Here is a 13681-nt window from a genome sequence, read left to right as displayed (position 1 = left end):
GTTCAAGCAAACGAAGGACGTTCTGGAGGGATACTAAAGAATCTCACAAAACCAGGGAAGGCTCAAGAGTCAAAAGAGGAAAGAGACAGGGCCATGCCTGGAGACTCCAGGGGAGGAAGACCTGGGCCAGTCACTGACTTAGGATGTGCCCTGTTGGAAGGACACTGAATCCAGAAGCTGCCCTTGGCCATGGCATACTGCGGTGCTTCCTGCTTGATTTGGAGACAAAACCTGGAAATTACTGTGAACTTTGCACTTTTGTCGGCTCAGGGAAACCGGGCCACAGTAATGTGTGTAAATGTGCATGTAGTTGTTAGAATTTTTCCACTGTAGATAGGACTGTCCCCAATGCTGTCACTGCAGTTTGCAGTTAGAGGTGACTCTGAGCCCTGCGAGCTTTGCGCTGAAGCACAGGTTTCTCTGAGGTGGACTGCAACCACCATCACTTAGCAGGCTCCCTCAAATAGATCATTTGGAAATCTAAAGGCCATTCAGTGGCTTAAAGCTTTTTATTTGGCCTTTGTGCTTGGGTATTAATGCTATCCCCATGGCATCTAAGTAGCAGTGCTTTTTGTGGGTTGGGAGTCATTCTGGCACTGTGGCTCCTGGCCATCCATCTAGGTGAGTGAAACCCACAGGACAAACAGGGATGCGTCCTGTTTGCTGCTGCTGGGGAGTCTACCTAATTTCTCTGCAGCCGCAGTCACAAAGGGCAAGTGAGAAAGAGCTTCACTGTTTTGAAAACAAAGATCAAGCCATCAGTTCTTTGTTTGAGTTTTTATTACTCTGGAATCTAAGACAATGTGATGTTATATATTGGTCTTTCTCAGCCTTTTTGAGGTTTAAGAAGCTTTTAATTGGAATATAATAGGACTATGGGTATGGTATTGAGTGCACTTAAATGATCACCTGTTGAGGCTGTATATGTGTATACATTGAGGAAGTGAAGGTCAATATTTTGATATTAATTCTCACTTCCCACCTTGTTTGAGATAGCATCTCTTCGCTGCACCATAAGCCAGGCCAGCTGGCCTCTGAGCCTCTGATGACTCTCCTGCCTATGCTTGCCAGCTCCTTTTAGGAGCGAACTGGGATTATAGACCCTTATACTACCGTCTATTGTTGCCCTGCTAATTAAGGTTGAAGTCTACCATTGACTGGATGGCCTTCTAGGGCTCAGCCCAATATGGAGGACTCCCTTCATTGGCAGGGCTTCTCCTTCTCTGCCCTTGTCTGGAGAGTTCAAAAACCTGACAGCTCTACCTGCAGAATGTCACATAGCCCTGGTTAAGATTATAGGTTCAAGTTCCTTTCTCTGGATAAGAACCCTTTCTTTCTTTCTTTCTTTCTTTCTTTCTTTCTTTCTTTCTTTCTTTCTTTCTTTCTTTCTTTCTTTCTTCTTTCCTTTCTTTCTTGTTTTTTATTGGATATTTTCTTCATTTACATTTTAAATGCTAGAACCTGAGATTCCTCAAGTGTTTCCCCATGCTAATAAGGTATTTCAGTACCCTAAGCCTTCAGCCAATCCTGGGTGTTCCTACTTCTAGTCCCCCAAAATTATATAAGCCTTGAGTTGCCTTAAGTAAAGTTGATCAGTCTCCCTGCAGCCCCCGACCCTGTCTGTTCTCTCCCTCTTAGACTAATATCAGCCAAAGATCCCCAAGGGCAGTGAGAGCCATACTCTATCTTTCAATGTGGGCTTTCTGGAGTCCCACTGAGCCATCTCTCCGGCTCCAGTCTAATCATTTTAAGGCATCATTTATAGATCCCCATGGTGAGTACGTAAGACATATACCAATGACAACTCCTATTTTACAGAGGAAGAAACCGAGGGTCACTAATGTTAAGGGACTTGCTGGAGAGCTATGCAACAAATACTGACCTGGAGCTGTCTCATACCACTGTCTACCACTGCTATTTACAGCATCAGCTGTGATGTGGGAAGCACCCTAGTATAGTTGGCTTGTAGGAAAGGAATGCATGTTCTACAGGGTTTGGAGTTGTCCTTTCTGGTATAAGTATTGCCAGCCCCCCTATGACTGTTTATCTCTCAGTCCTTGTCTCCCCTTTTCCCTCCTGATGACTTCCTTTGGTCTGCATGTGTATGGTGTGCTCAGGAAAGAAGGAGAATCCTGGGTGCAGTCAGGTGACAAGGCACAGCAGGGTAAGGGATTGTCAGAATTGGAGGGAGCGTTTTCCATGCCTCCTATTTTCTGCCATTGCTCTCCCTCAAGGACATGCAATATTGACTACTGAGCAACAGTTCATGGAGACACATACTTTCTAAGAGGCTAGGCAAGCTCCTTACTACTCCAATGGTCAGCCTTCCCTAGAAACCTCTGGTTTGGAGACTGTAAGTTAGGCCAAGCGTCTTAGACTTAGCTACCTCCCCGACTATTACTTGAACTTGGATTGTAAGAACTTTGTTGCAAGCAAGCAACAACCCAGAAAGATAAAATTATGATTCTGTCTGTCTTTATATGTAGACGACTAATGTGATTGTCTGACTCCCCACCCCCCACCCCCAAAGGCATTGCTTTTTCTTTTGGGAAACTATTTAGGCCATTTTAAAAATTATGTATTTATTGCCACCCTATAGAAGCTCTAGATATAATATCTGCCTCTGCCCCTGCTATAAGTATGTAATCAGGTCCAAGAGGCTGTTGTTATAGAATCTGTCTCGGTACCTTGGGTCATCATTAGGCTCAGGTATGTGGCTGTGGTCCCAACAAGGTTGATCCATGGCCTGATACAGAGGAGGTAATCCTTGGTCTAGAGTGTCTCTAGTGAAGGAGCAGACTTGCAGAGCCATGGGAAGCCTCTGTGCTTCCCAAGGGAATAGCAGGTGTAGTCGGGGAGGCATCAAAGTCCACACATAGAAACTAGCAGCCTTTAGGCTGTCTGTGAAGAACAAATGGACCTCCATATTCTGAAGTTTGCTTTAGCAAATGTAGAACTAGGCCCAGAAGGTTTAACAATACAGAGCAAGCATTCAGGCAGGGAGCTGAGAGTTTCTATCCCTGGCCTCTGACCTCTTCCTAGGATCAGGAACTGAGCAGAACTTTCCAAGTAATTCTGGAAGCTTCCATAGAACTTGCGGAGTTATTGAAGGAAAAGAATTCATAATGGAGGTGATCAACGTTGAGATTAGAGTGGTACCATGGGTGGTACCCTTCTAAGGTTATTAGTGGGTTTTTAGGGATAGCTGGTGTATTTCTTTGCTGTTTGGCTAAATATAGCATCAAGTAAAACACTACAGGGACTTGAGATAAAAGGATTGTAGTCAGAGGCTATTTCCAAGTGACCTTGGGCTAACCATTCATTGGGCTTCTGTGACCTTCAGCTTTCTTGTGTGTAAATTGGGAGATTAATTTCCATGTTATGGTGGATTGTTGTGACAATCACATAAGAGAGTGGGCGTCATGCCACATTACTGGCATACTTAGCTTCCAGAGGTGAACTAAGAGGGTGACAAGAGACAATGGATGGAGAAGCCATTTGGTTGTTAGAAGCCTGCTCCAGTGCGAATGGCTGAGCAGACTTATGACCTTGGCCATCAGAAGATGACTTTCTTGCCCCTCTCAGCCTTCCTTGATCTTGGCAGCCCCTGTCTCTCACAGCCCTCCTTGAGCTCTACAGTGAATTGTGTTGAACTTGCTAGATTTGATTGGTCAGATCTTGGCAGAGGTTTACAGACCCAGGGTGGGGCTCCCTTCCTGTGGCTCCTCTGTCTCTCCTGAGGTCCTAGCTGGGAATGTCTATATCTTCAGTTCCTCCTTGTTTATCTCTTGAGAGATATGACTCAGGTGCACGAGTGTCTAAATATTTCATGGGCAGATCAGTCTGAGATGACAAGGAGAGTCGGGGGAGGGAAAGAGGAGGGGGAAGGGGAGAAAGAGGGAGAGAGGAGAAAGAGAAGAGAGAAGAGAGGGGGATGAGGAAAGGGAGGGAGATTGCAGTGGCACTTTTGTGACTGGCAGCACACCATAGATTAGGGGCCAGGCTGGTATCCTTTGTCTTGGTTCAGTTCGAAAGGGAACAAGTCATTTAGAAAAGGTGTTGGACTAGAAGTTCATACTCTCGGTAACAACCAGAACCGTGATCCCAGAGCCACAGAGGGCAGATAGAGATGAGAGCCGCTGCTCATAGCTCCATCCATTCTTAGTATGCAGGGCTCCTGGGTTGTCTCCAGCTTCTAGAATTTCCTGGGACCCGACTAAGACTGTGTGCTGAGGTGATACCAGAAGAAAGGAAGACAGAGAGGGAAACCCAACAGGGGAACTGTTTCTTATTTTACATGCTTGATGGAGGACAAGGCTAGTATTGCCTGGGAGTTGGTGGATGTCATGGTCTCATTGATGGATACCGGGTCAGAGCACTCTGAGGATAGACTACGGTGGTGTCTTCTACTGAGCAAAGTGGCTGAGGAGTTTAATATTCTTAGCACAGCAGCCATTGTTTTCTGAAACTCTTTTTGACCACTAGCTGCTCAGGGGTATCCCTGGTACGGAAAGGTTTATGTCCTGTGGCTTTCGTCTCTCTTAAACAAAGTGTCAAGTCCACTTTTAAGAAATGGTAAGGAAGTGAAAAATCCTGCAATCCTAGATGTGTGCGAGTGGTATGTCTGTGCGTGTGGCTACATGTACAGGTGTGTTTTCACACACCCAAGCCGCTGGGCACATAGGTCTCGTTTGCTCCTACACATGTGAGCACCACAATTTCATAATTAGAGTGGATGTTAATGCTCCATGATTGGAAAATGTCACCCTGCGTGACTAATTTGCCAGCAGGGCCTAATTGAAGTTCAGCATCATCTGCGGTTCCTGTAAAGTCTTTCTTCTGAAATATGTGGGCAGGCGGCGGCGGTGGCAGTGTGGTGGCCAGGAGCCAGGCTGCGTTGGGAGGATGGCGATTTATTGCCCTGCGTTTCTCAGGAGTTCTAAAGGGTTGGGTGGAGCATCAGCTGTGGTTGAAATGTGGTTGGCCATAAAAGAAAAGTCTGGGGCTGGACTAACCCGTGTGGCAGGTGCTGCTCAATAACTGGGCTTTCTCCAGGGAGGACTTTTGTTGTTTTGTGTGGAGGCAAGCATCAGAGGACAGAGGTATCTTAGGAGGGAAAATCCTGGGTAGGTATTTCCCCTGGCACTTCCCCGGGCTGTGGAATCCTTGAAGGATGTGTGTGTGTGTTTGTCATGTGGGCAGTGCCTGTTGTGCCCAGCAGTATTGAAGTCAAAGATAATCTTATACTAGATTCTTGATCTGGGTCTCAGAGAGTGAAGGGGATAAGATATTAGGTGTTTTGAGACCTTTGACCCAACACATACTTATTGAGTACTTTGAATGCACAGACATGGGCTAGATTCTTGTTCTTGAGCCATATGGATATGTCCTTATGGAGATTACATTATACTAGGATAAATAATAATAAATGTCTAGAGTTCTAATCCCCTTGTAGCAAATTTGAAACATCATAATTAAAAAAGGAAACTGTATTAAATATGAACATTGTTTCTAGGTGTATGTGTTTGTGGTGTGAACAGGCTTCTCAAAGAAGATCCCCAATACACATACAGTGAGAAGGAGACAGCCTTGTGAAGAGCAAGGGAAGCTCATTGTAGCAGAGGGAGCGGCAGGTAAAGTGAGTGTGTGCCAAGAAGGTGGTGGAAGCCTGTAAGGAAGGCTGAGCTAGAGCTGGGGCTAGGGAGGCTGATTGGGGCAATGCTGCAGAGGTGGCAAGATGCTTCAAGAAGGATTTGCAGAATTTTGGGAGATATTGGATTTCATTCCAAGTAAGTGGGAATTAATTAATTAATTAATTTACTATTATTTTTGTTCGAGGCAGGGTTTCTCTGTGTAGCCTTGGCCTCGACCTCACAGAGATCTGCCTCCCAAGTGCTGAGATTAAAGGCGTGAGCCATGAGGTAATATTCAACGGAGATGCTATGATCTCTGCTCTGGAAAATGAATTATAGAGTAGGTGTTTTGAGAATGAGCCAGGAGCTCTGGCTAGGAGACCACTGGAGACATCAGAGAGATTCTAAGGGCTTAGGAGATGTTCATGCAGACAGTGGGGGAGCCCTTGCTCTGCAGGGAGCAGCTGGAGGGTGCATTGATTCTGTAATGAACTTAATGCATGTAGCAGTGTGGAGGATGGATCCCAAGAAAGAAGAAAGGAAGGAAGATAATGTCTTGTTACCATGACCAAGATTCAAAGGGACATGGCAAACTGTATCTGACCGAATGGCCATAGAACTGGAAATCATGATACACAGGTTGTCCAAACTGCTTAGGACAAGAACTCTCCCAGTGTGTACAGTTCAGAGATTTTAAAAATTAGTATGTATATAATGCGATAACTTAGCAATGAAATCCAAGTCTACACGAGATTTCATTTATGTTTTATAAAATTCATGTATACATTCTGAAAGTAATACTATTAAATGCTTTTAGAGCACTTGTGTTTTGGCGATGACACTAGGTCAGGTGTGGAATTTTCCACCTGTGACATCATATTAACTCTCAAAAACCTTTAAATTTGAGAAAGCAGGGAGATGGCTCAGTAGGGAAAGTACTTGCTGTGCAAACGTGAGAGCCAGAGTTCGTATAAGAGGCAAGGTAAGGGACTATATACCTGGAATCCCTGGGCTAGGAAGTGAAGCTCCTATGAGTGAGCTCTGGTTTCAGTGGGAGAGCCTGTCTCAAAAACTGAGGTGGAGAGCAAGAGAGGAAGATGCTCTCTCTCTATGTGTGCATGCACGCACGCGCGCACACACACACACACAAACACATACACACACACAAAAACACACAAACACACACAAACACACACATACACACACAAACACACACACATACACACACACAAACACACACACATACACACACAAACACACACACATACACACACACAAACACACACACATACACACACACAAACACAAACCCTCCACACATTCAGATGCACATGTTAACACACATAACAATAATAAAAGGTTTCAGATTTCATAGCATTTTCATTTTCAGATTAGATCACTAATGCTCACACCGTAGGAAAACACGCCAGCACTGTTTAACAAAGAGAAACATCCCGGGCAAGAAAGTCCCTTTCAGCACTGGGTGGCTGCCACATAGAAATGGTAGGGCATGTTCAGAAGAAGGAACTTGTGGGGCAGCTGGTTGAGGCACAATGTGCAGGAGCAATGTGTTTACAGTCAGAATAATTCAGAATAATCCCACAACAAGATAGGCTTTCCGTGTACAGTGTGGCTCCTTTTTCTCCCCTACCACATCCTATGAAAAGAACAGGGTGAATTTATACAACACAGTGTGGATCAGCTAGCTTTCTGTTGCTGTCACAGAATGCCTGACATGAACAACATGCATGCAGGAAAAGTTGCTTTTGGCTAATAATTTCAGGTGTCTCTGCCCCCTCTGCCCGTGGTAATTTGGCTTGGTCACTTGGGGCCTGTGGCAAGGAGGAATAGTATGTGGAGAGTGGAGTGGGACAAAACTGATCACTTTGTGGTGGTCAGGAAGCAGAGGGAAGAGGACACACACACACACACACACACACACACACAGAGAGAGAGAGAGAGAGAGAGAGAGAGAGAGAGAGAGAGAGAATAAGAAGACACTTGTGGGGTTAAGGGTAAGGTTAGGGTTATGCAATGGGCCATGGGCCATGGGCAAAGTTAATCTTTGGAAACAGAGCAACCTCTTGATCTGTCCAGTTCTTAAGGTAAAAATGAAAAGCTCTGAACTGGGAGATGCCTCAGCAAGTAACATATTTGTTGTGCAAGTGTGAAGAACAGAGTTCGGATCCCCAGAGCCCATGCAAAAGCCAGGTGGCATGGAAACCCAGCATGCCCAAACATCCAGGTCATGAACTCTCCAGAGAAAGCTGCATCACCAGGCTAGCTGAAAGGGTTAATTCAGGTCTCACTAAGTGGGGTGGATGAGACCAAGGGAGACATCCGCTGTCAATCTTGGGTCTCCTTGTGTACACACACACACACACACACACACACACACACACACACACACACACCACATGCATGCCTGATGCCCTTGGAGGTCAGGAGAGAGTGTCAGATCCCCCGAAACTGTAATTATGGATGCGGGTGGGAACCAAACCTGGGTCTTCTCTGAGAATAAAAAGAACTCTTTATGTAGAGTGTTCTTTCCAGCTCCTTATTTTTGGGATAGGAACTCACTGAGCCCAGAACTCAACAGTTTGGCTAGACTGGCTGGTCAGTGAGCTCCAAGGACCTACCTGCTTCCATCCAGTGGAGTTTTCTGGGAGCTGGGGAAACTAAGTTTCTCACGTTTCTGTGGCAGACACTCTTAGGAACTTAGCTACCCCATTGTCCCTCACCTCGTTAACTTTTAATGCTGCACCAGTTCCTCCCCTCATCCAGCAGAGCCCAAACAGACACAAACAAAAAGATGCCCAAGAAACCCATCATCCTTTATCCTGCCTCAGCAGCCCCACCCACCTCGTCCCCCCCCCTCCCTCCCTCCCTCCCTGCCTCCCTCTTCCGTATTAATTCAGGAGAGGAAGTCATAAGCTGACTCCAGGTTAATAATGCACTCAGCAGCCTTATTATTCTGTTTCCTCTGATTCTTTTCTGCCTGAGTCCACCCAGCTGTCACCCCCACCTCTGGTTCTTTACTCCCAATTCCTGTATCACTTACAGACCATTCTTCTGCATTTCCCTACCGCCTAATATTTAATTCTAATTCAAAGCCCCCTCCCCCACCCCCAGTAAATCCTCAGACGACACAGCCCTGGCTTTTGGGCTTTCTCTCCTCCCCCCTTCTGCTTTCTTTATTATCAGAGGGTCAGATTAGCATCTGACAAGCGAGCTGAATTGACTGTATTCTGCTTGGGTTTCAAAACCTAAGGCAGATTATTGTCCCTGTTATAAATATAAAGGACATTTTAATTTTCTAGGAGCTAAGATCAGACACCTCAGCCATTGTCAAAATGGAAGAGGGCCCCAGGGCTCTGAGTGAATTTCCAGCAGATCCTGTGTGTTAGCTTTCTCTCTCCCTGCCAATTCTTCTTGGGAATGAGGTGGGGTAGAAAAACAGGGAAATTAAGGGGATGGGAGAGGAGCCCTTCACTTGAGCATCTGGATAAAGCTTCTTGCCAGCTGTCGATCAAAAATTCAAATCTAATCAACCACACTTGCTCCAAAGATTGAGAACATGGAGACTTTGCACAGAGAGATTTCCAGATAAGTGTATTAAATTAGTCATAGAGCATGCTCAAGGCTCTTAGCCCTTTCTTAGATGTTGTCCTAGAAAGTCAGCCACAAACAAGACCATGCCTTTTGATGACAGTGAAAGCATCTTGTGGGACTGTTCCTTATCAGCCATCAGCATCCTCAAGGCTCCTCAGGGGCCTCCCTACTGCTAGGAAACCGGAACAAGACAGTCCCATGGTGTAGACAGTTAGCCAAGGTGACAGACCCAAGGAAATCAAAAGTGTCACTTATCCTGGTGGCACTAGCAGTCAGTCAACACCAAGGGGTTCACAATGAGCTGAAGAATTAAAACCCCCAAAGTCCAAACCAGTGAAAGTCTTATTTCCTGGTACCCATTGCACCCTACCCCACTCCAACCTCCTGGGGGCTTTGGGGAGCATTGTTTGTTTTGTTTTTGTTTATTTTGTCCTCCACTGCAATGAGCTTTCCTGAACCTGCATTTCTGTTCACCTGACCCACTGACCAGTCAGAATTCTCTCTATATATTCAAATTATCTCAGTTCAATGATTCATTTATATCTCAGCTGGATCCAATCGACTAATTTCCCAGGATATAAAAACTCCCCTGTAAAACTCTACTTGATAACCCATTTTCCAGATCCCTCCCCTGCTGCAGGGAACAGTTGACAGCCAGTCAGTGACAGCTGCTGTCACTCAGGGAGCTGTTGTCATTCGGGGAGCTATTGTCACTCAGGGAGCTGCTGTCATTCAGGGGGCTGTTGTCACTCAGGGAGCTGCTGTCACTCAGGGGGCTGCTGTCACTCAGGGAGCTGCTGTCACTCTGCAGGCTGTTGTCACTCAGGGAGCTGTTGTCACTCAGGGGGCTATTGTCACTCAGGGAGCTGCTGTCACTCACTCAGGGAGCTGTTGTCACTCAGGGGGCTGTTGTCACTCAGGGAGCTGTTGTCACTCAGGAAGCTATTGTCACTCAGGGGACTGCTGTCACTCAGGGGGCTGCTGTCACTCAGGGAGCTGTTGTCACTCAGGAAGCTATTGTCACTCAGGGAGCTGCTGTCATTCAGGGGGCTGTTGTCACTCAGGGAGCTGCTGTCACTCAGGGGACTGCTGTCACTCAGGGGGCTGCTGTCACTCAGGGAGCTGCTGTCACTCTGCAGGCTGTTGTCACTCAGAGGGCTGTTGTCACTCTGTTTCTCTATCACACATGGATTGTTTGCTCATCATTCTTCATGATCAGGAGACAAGGAACTCAGCTGTGACCCAGGGAACTAGGAACATTATTGTCATGTCCAAAGGAAACTCCATTTCCCCAGATTCCAAGAGGCAGAGGGACAAACAAATGGCTATCCTTGGTGCCTATTAGCACCCCAGGGTGCATGATGGCCCCCAGGCTCCCTCAGTATCACAAGTACCTGTTACACATTTCAAGGTCCATTTGGCAGGGCAGGGTTTCCCACCTCCTCCCTTCTCTCTCCAGCTCACTAGCTTCGCTCCCTGCAGCCACTCATCACCCTTATAACCTTGCTATTTAAGCTTTGCTCACTCTTTTTGTCTCCTTTTCCTACCCCACTGCTTATCTCCCTCTCCCTCTATGTCCCACCTCCTGCTGCTCTCTTTCTTAACTGGATCCAGTCTGCTGACCATGCTCAGGACTCTGGACTCTTCCTCTGGCTGTCCTCTCTCTCTTGACTACAATAAACACTTCCCCTTTAACTATACCATTGAGTGGTCACCATGTGAGTTTTTACAACTGTAAGTCCCCTTAGTAGCCCTCAGAAGCCACAGAGTCACACCCATGGCTGCTGTAAAGGCGCGAAAGCACTGCCCTTTGAGAAGCCCACAACCACCTTGGCTGGGTCTTATCTTTTTTTCCCCAGAGCACTTTCTTTCTCGTAATCTGTGCTTGTCTTAATTTTAAAGCATCTCTCTCTCTCTTTTGATCTATGTTAAAAATCTTCTTTTAAGAAGTTGTAATTCTGTTTCATACTGGCTCATTCTAAAACTCTTTTCTGTGGCGAAGAAGAAGCCTGGCTTCACCTGAGTAAAAGTCTCTGAGAAGAACTGAAGTGCCAACTGCCTCAGGCCTGCCTCTGCCACTGAACATTCCCTCTCTGTAAGAAGCACACTCCCTATGTGGCAAGGGAGGCCCTGGCTCTGCTTAGGCCAGGCTGGTCCCTCCTCCTGAATCTGAGTTACAGCTGATACTAACCTCCAAAGGGATGTGACATATTCGTATTCCAAGAGGGACGATTAGGCCACTGAGAGACACATGGGAAGATGTCTCCCCTTTGAACTCATTTGGGGCCATGAATTTAAAGGAGCACAGGCCAGGTCTAGAACAGGCGGCGTTTGATCTCCTGAGATGTAGGAATGGGTGGGTAGTAAGACAAGTCTCAGGATGGAGTTTCCAGGCTCCCCGTGGCTACCAGCCCGCTGTCACATCTCAATGATAGGCTTCTGGGACCGTGGTCTGGCCAGACTGGGACGTGAACTCCATCAGAAGAGTACTCCTATACTGGAGGAGTCCAGCTGCCCTTTTGTTCTCTGGAGAGCAAGCTGCATAAACCATTGGATCTGTAGTAATGTCACCCAGGCTCTTCCTTGACATTCCCTTCACCATCTCTTTGTTTAGCTGTTTCTTAAGTACTAGTCTAAAGGAACACCTTGATGGTGAGGATTGTGTCTTGTAACACTTTGTAGCTAAAACATAGCTGGCTGCCCTATCCTCTTGCCCCTGTAAGCTGAGAGGGTGGGCTTCCTGTAGACCTCAGTGGCTACCTTACCGCTAGTGTGAGTAGCTGTGTGAGCAGCAGGAGGTCTGTTCATTTCCCAAGGCTTTGAAGAGTCACCTCAGACCATAGACCCAGGGATTGCAAAGCAAGAAGAACGCGCTTTCCCAGGGCTAGAGGACAGATGTCCAATATCAAGGCATCGCCACAGTTGGTTCCTGTAAAGGGCTCTGGGGAAAATGTGTTCATAGCCTTTCTCCTACTTCTGGTGGCTGCTGGTTGCCCTTGGCATTCCACGCTGGTTGGTTATAGCATCGCTTTGGTCACTGCATCCTGTGTCATTCTTTCTTTTGTTTCTGTGTCCCAGAGTCTGCATATGGCCTTTTTTGGATCAGAAAGGCACTGCTTAGTGAATTGTTCTATCCTTCGATTTGACTTGATTATAACCATAAAGCCCTTATTTCTAAACAAGGTCACAGAGATAGGGGTGGTTAGGAAGTTAATAGATCTTTTTATTTGTTTATTTAAAAAATGTAAAAAAAGATTTAATTTGGTTTTGTGTGTTTGAAAGTTTTGCCTGAGTCTGTTATGTGCATCATGTCTATGTAGTACTCAGACAGGCCAGAAGAGGGCACCAGATTCCCTGGGCCTAGTGTTACTGGCGATTGTTAGTAGGCATGTTGGTGCTGGGGATTGAGTCAGTCCTCTGGAAGAGCAGCCAGTGCTCTTAATGGCGGAGCCATCTTTCCAGCCCCTTAATATGTCTTCTTAAGTTGTATAATTCATACCATAAAAGAAATCCTTGAACTTACCAAACACTGTTTGGCCCATGAATAGCTTGGTACATTAGAGAGGGCACTGTGTGCACAAGAAGGAGCTTAGACCCCCAATCCTAAAGAGTGGATCCTGGGTCCCTTCTCCTTCCTGTGCCTCAGTTTCTCTTCACAACAAAATTATCTGTTGACATTGCTGAAGTAACTGCCAGTTCTCTCATTCCTTGAGCTTATATTCATTTTGGATTTAGCCATTCTCCTGCCTCAAGAGGAGAGATTAAAAAAGTATCAAAAGAAAGCATGGGGCAGAAATGAATAACCAAAGGAGAAACAAGGAGGGAGAAAGGACAAGGAGAAAGGGTGTGTGGGGCAGTGTCACCAAGTGGGTCCCTGTCCCTGTCTCTCTGTCTCTGTCTCTCTGTCTCTCTGTCTCTCTCTCTTTCTGTCTGTCTCTGTCTCTGTCCCTGTCTCTCTGTCTCTGTCTGTCCCTGTCTGTCTCTGTTTCTCTGTTTCTGTCTCTCTGTCTCTCTGTCCCTGTCCCTTTCTGTCTCTGTCTGTCCCTGTCTCTCTCTGTTTCTGTCTCTCTGTCTGTCTCTGTCTGTCTGTCTCTGTCTCTCTGTCTGCCTCTGTCTCTCTGTCTCTGTCCCTGTCTGTCTGTCTCTGTCTGTCTTTGTCTCTCTGTCTCTGTCTCTCTGTGGTATTTAACCTTGTTTGCTCATAATCTGGCTGCAAATAAATATAGCTTCCTAATAAGCAGCAGAACGTTTCCCCTGGCTGCATACAAACTCCTGCTTTACAAACCATTATCTCCCGAGGCTATTAATTTAGAGCCTATTGTGAAAAGGACTGCCAAGGCACGACCTGTCAGAGGTGCTCTCTCTCTCTCTCTCTCTCTCTCTCTCTCTCTCTCTCTCTCTCTCACACACACACACAAACACACACACACACACAC

The sequence above is a fragment of the Mus caroli genome, unplaced genomic scaffold (assembly GCF_978045245.1).
Source record: "Mus caroli unplaced genomic scaffold, Mus_caroli_1 scaffold_7, whole genome shotgun sequence".
NCBI lineage: Eukaryota > Metazoa > Chordata > Mammalia > Rodentia > Muridae > Mus > Mus caroli.
The sequence above is the reverse complement of the archived record's forward strand: the minus strand, read 5'-3'. Positions refer to the sequence as shown.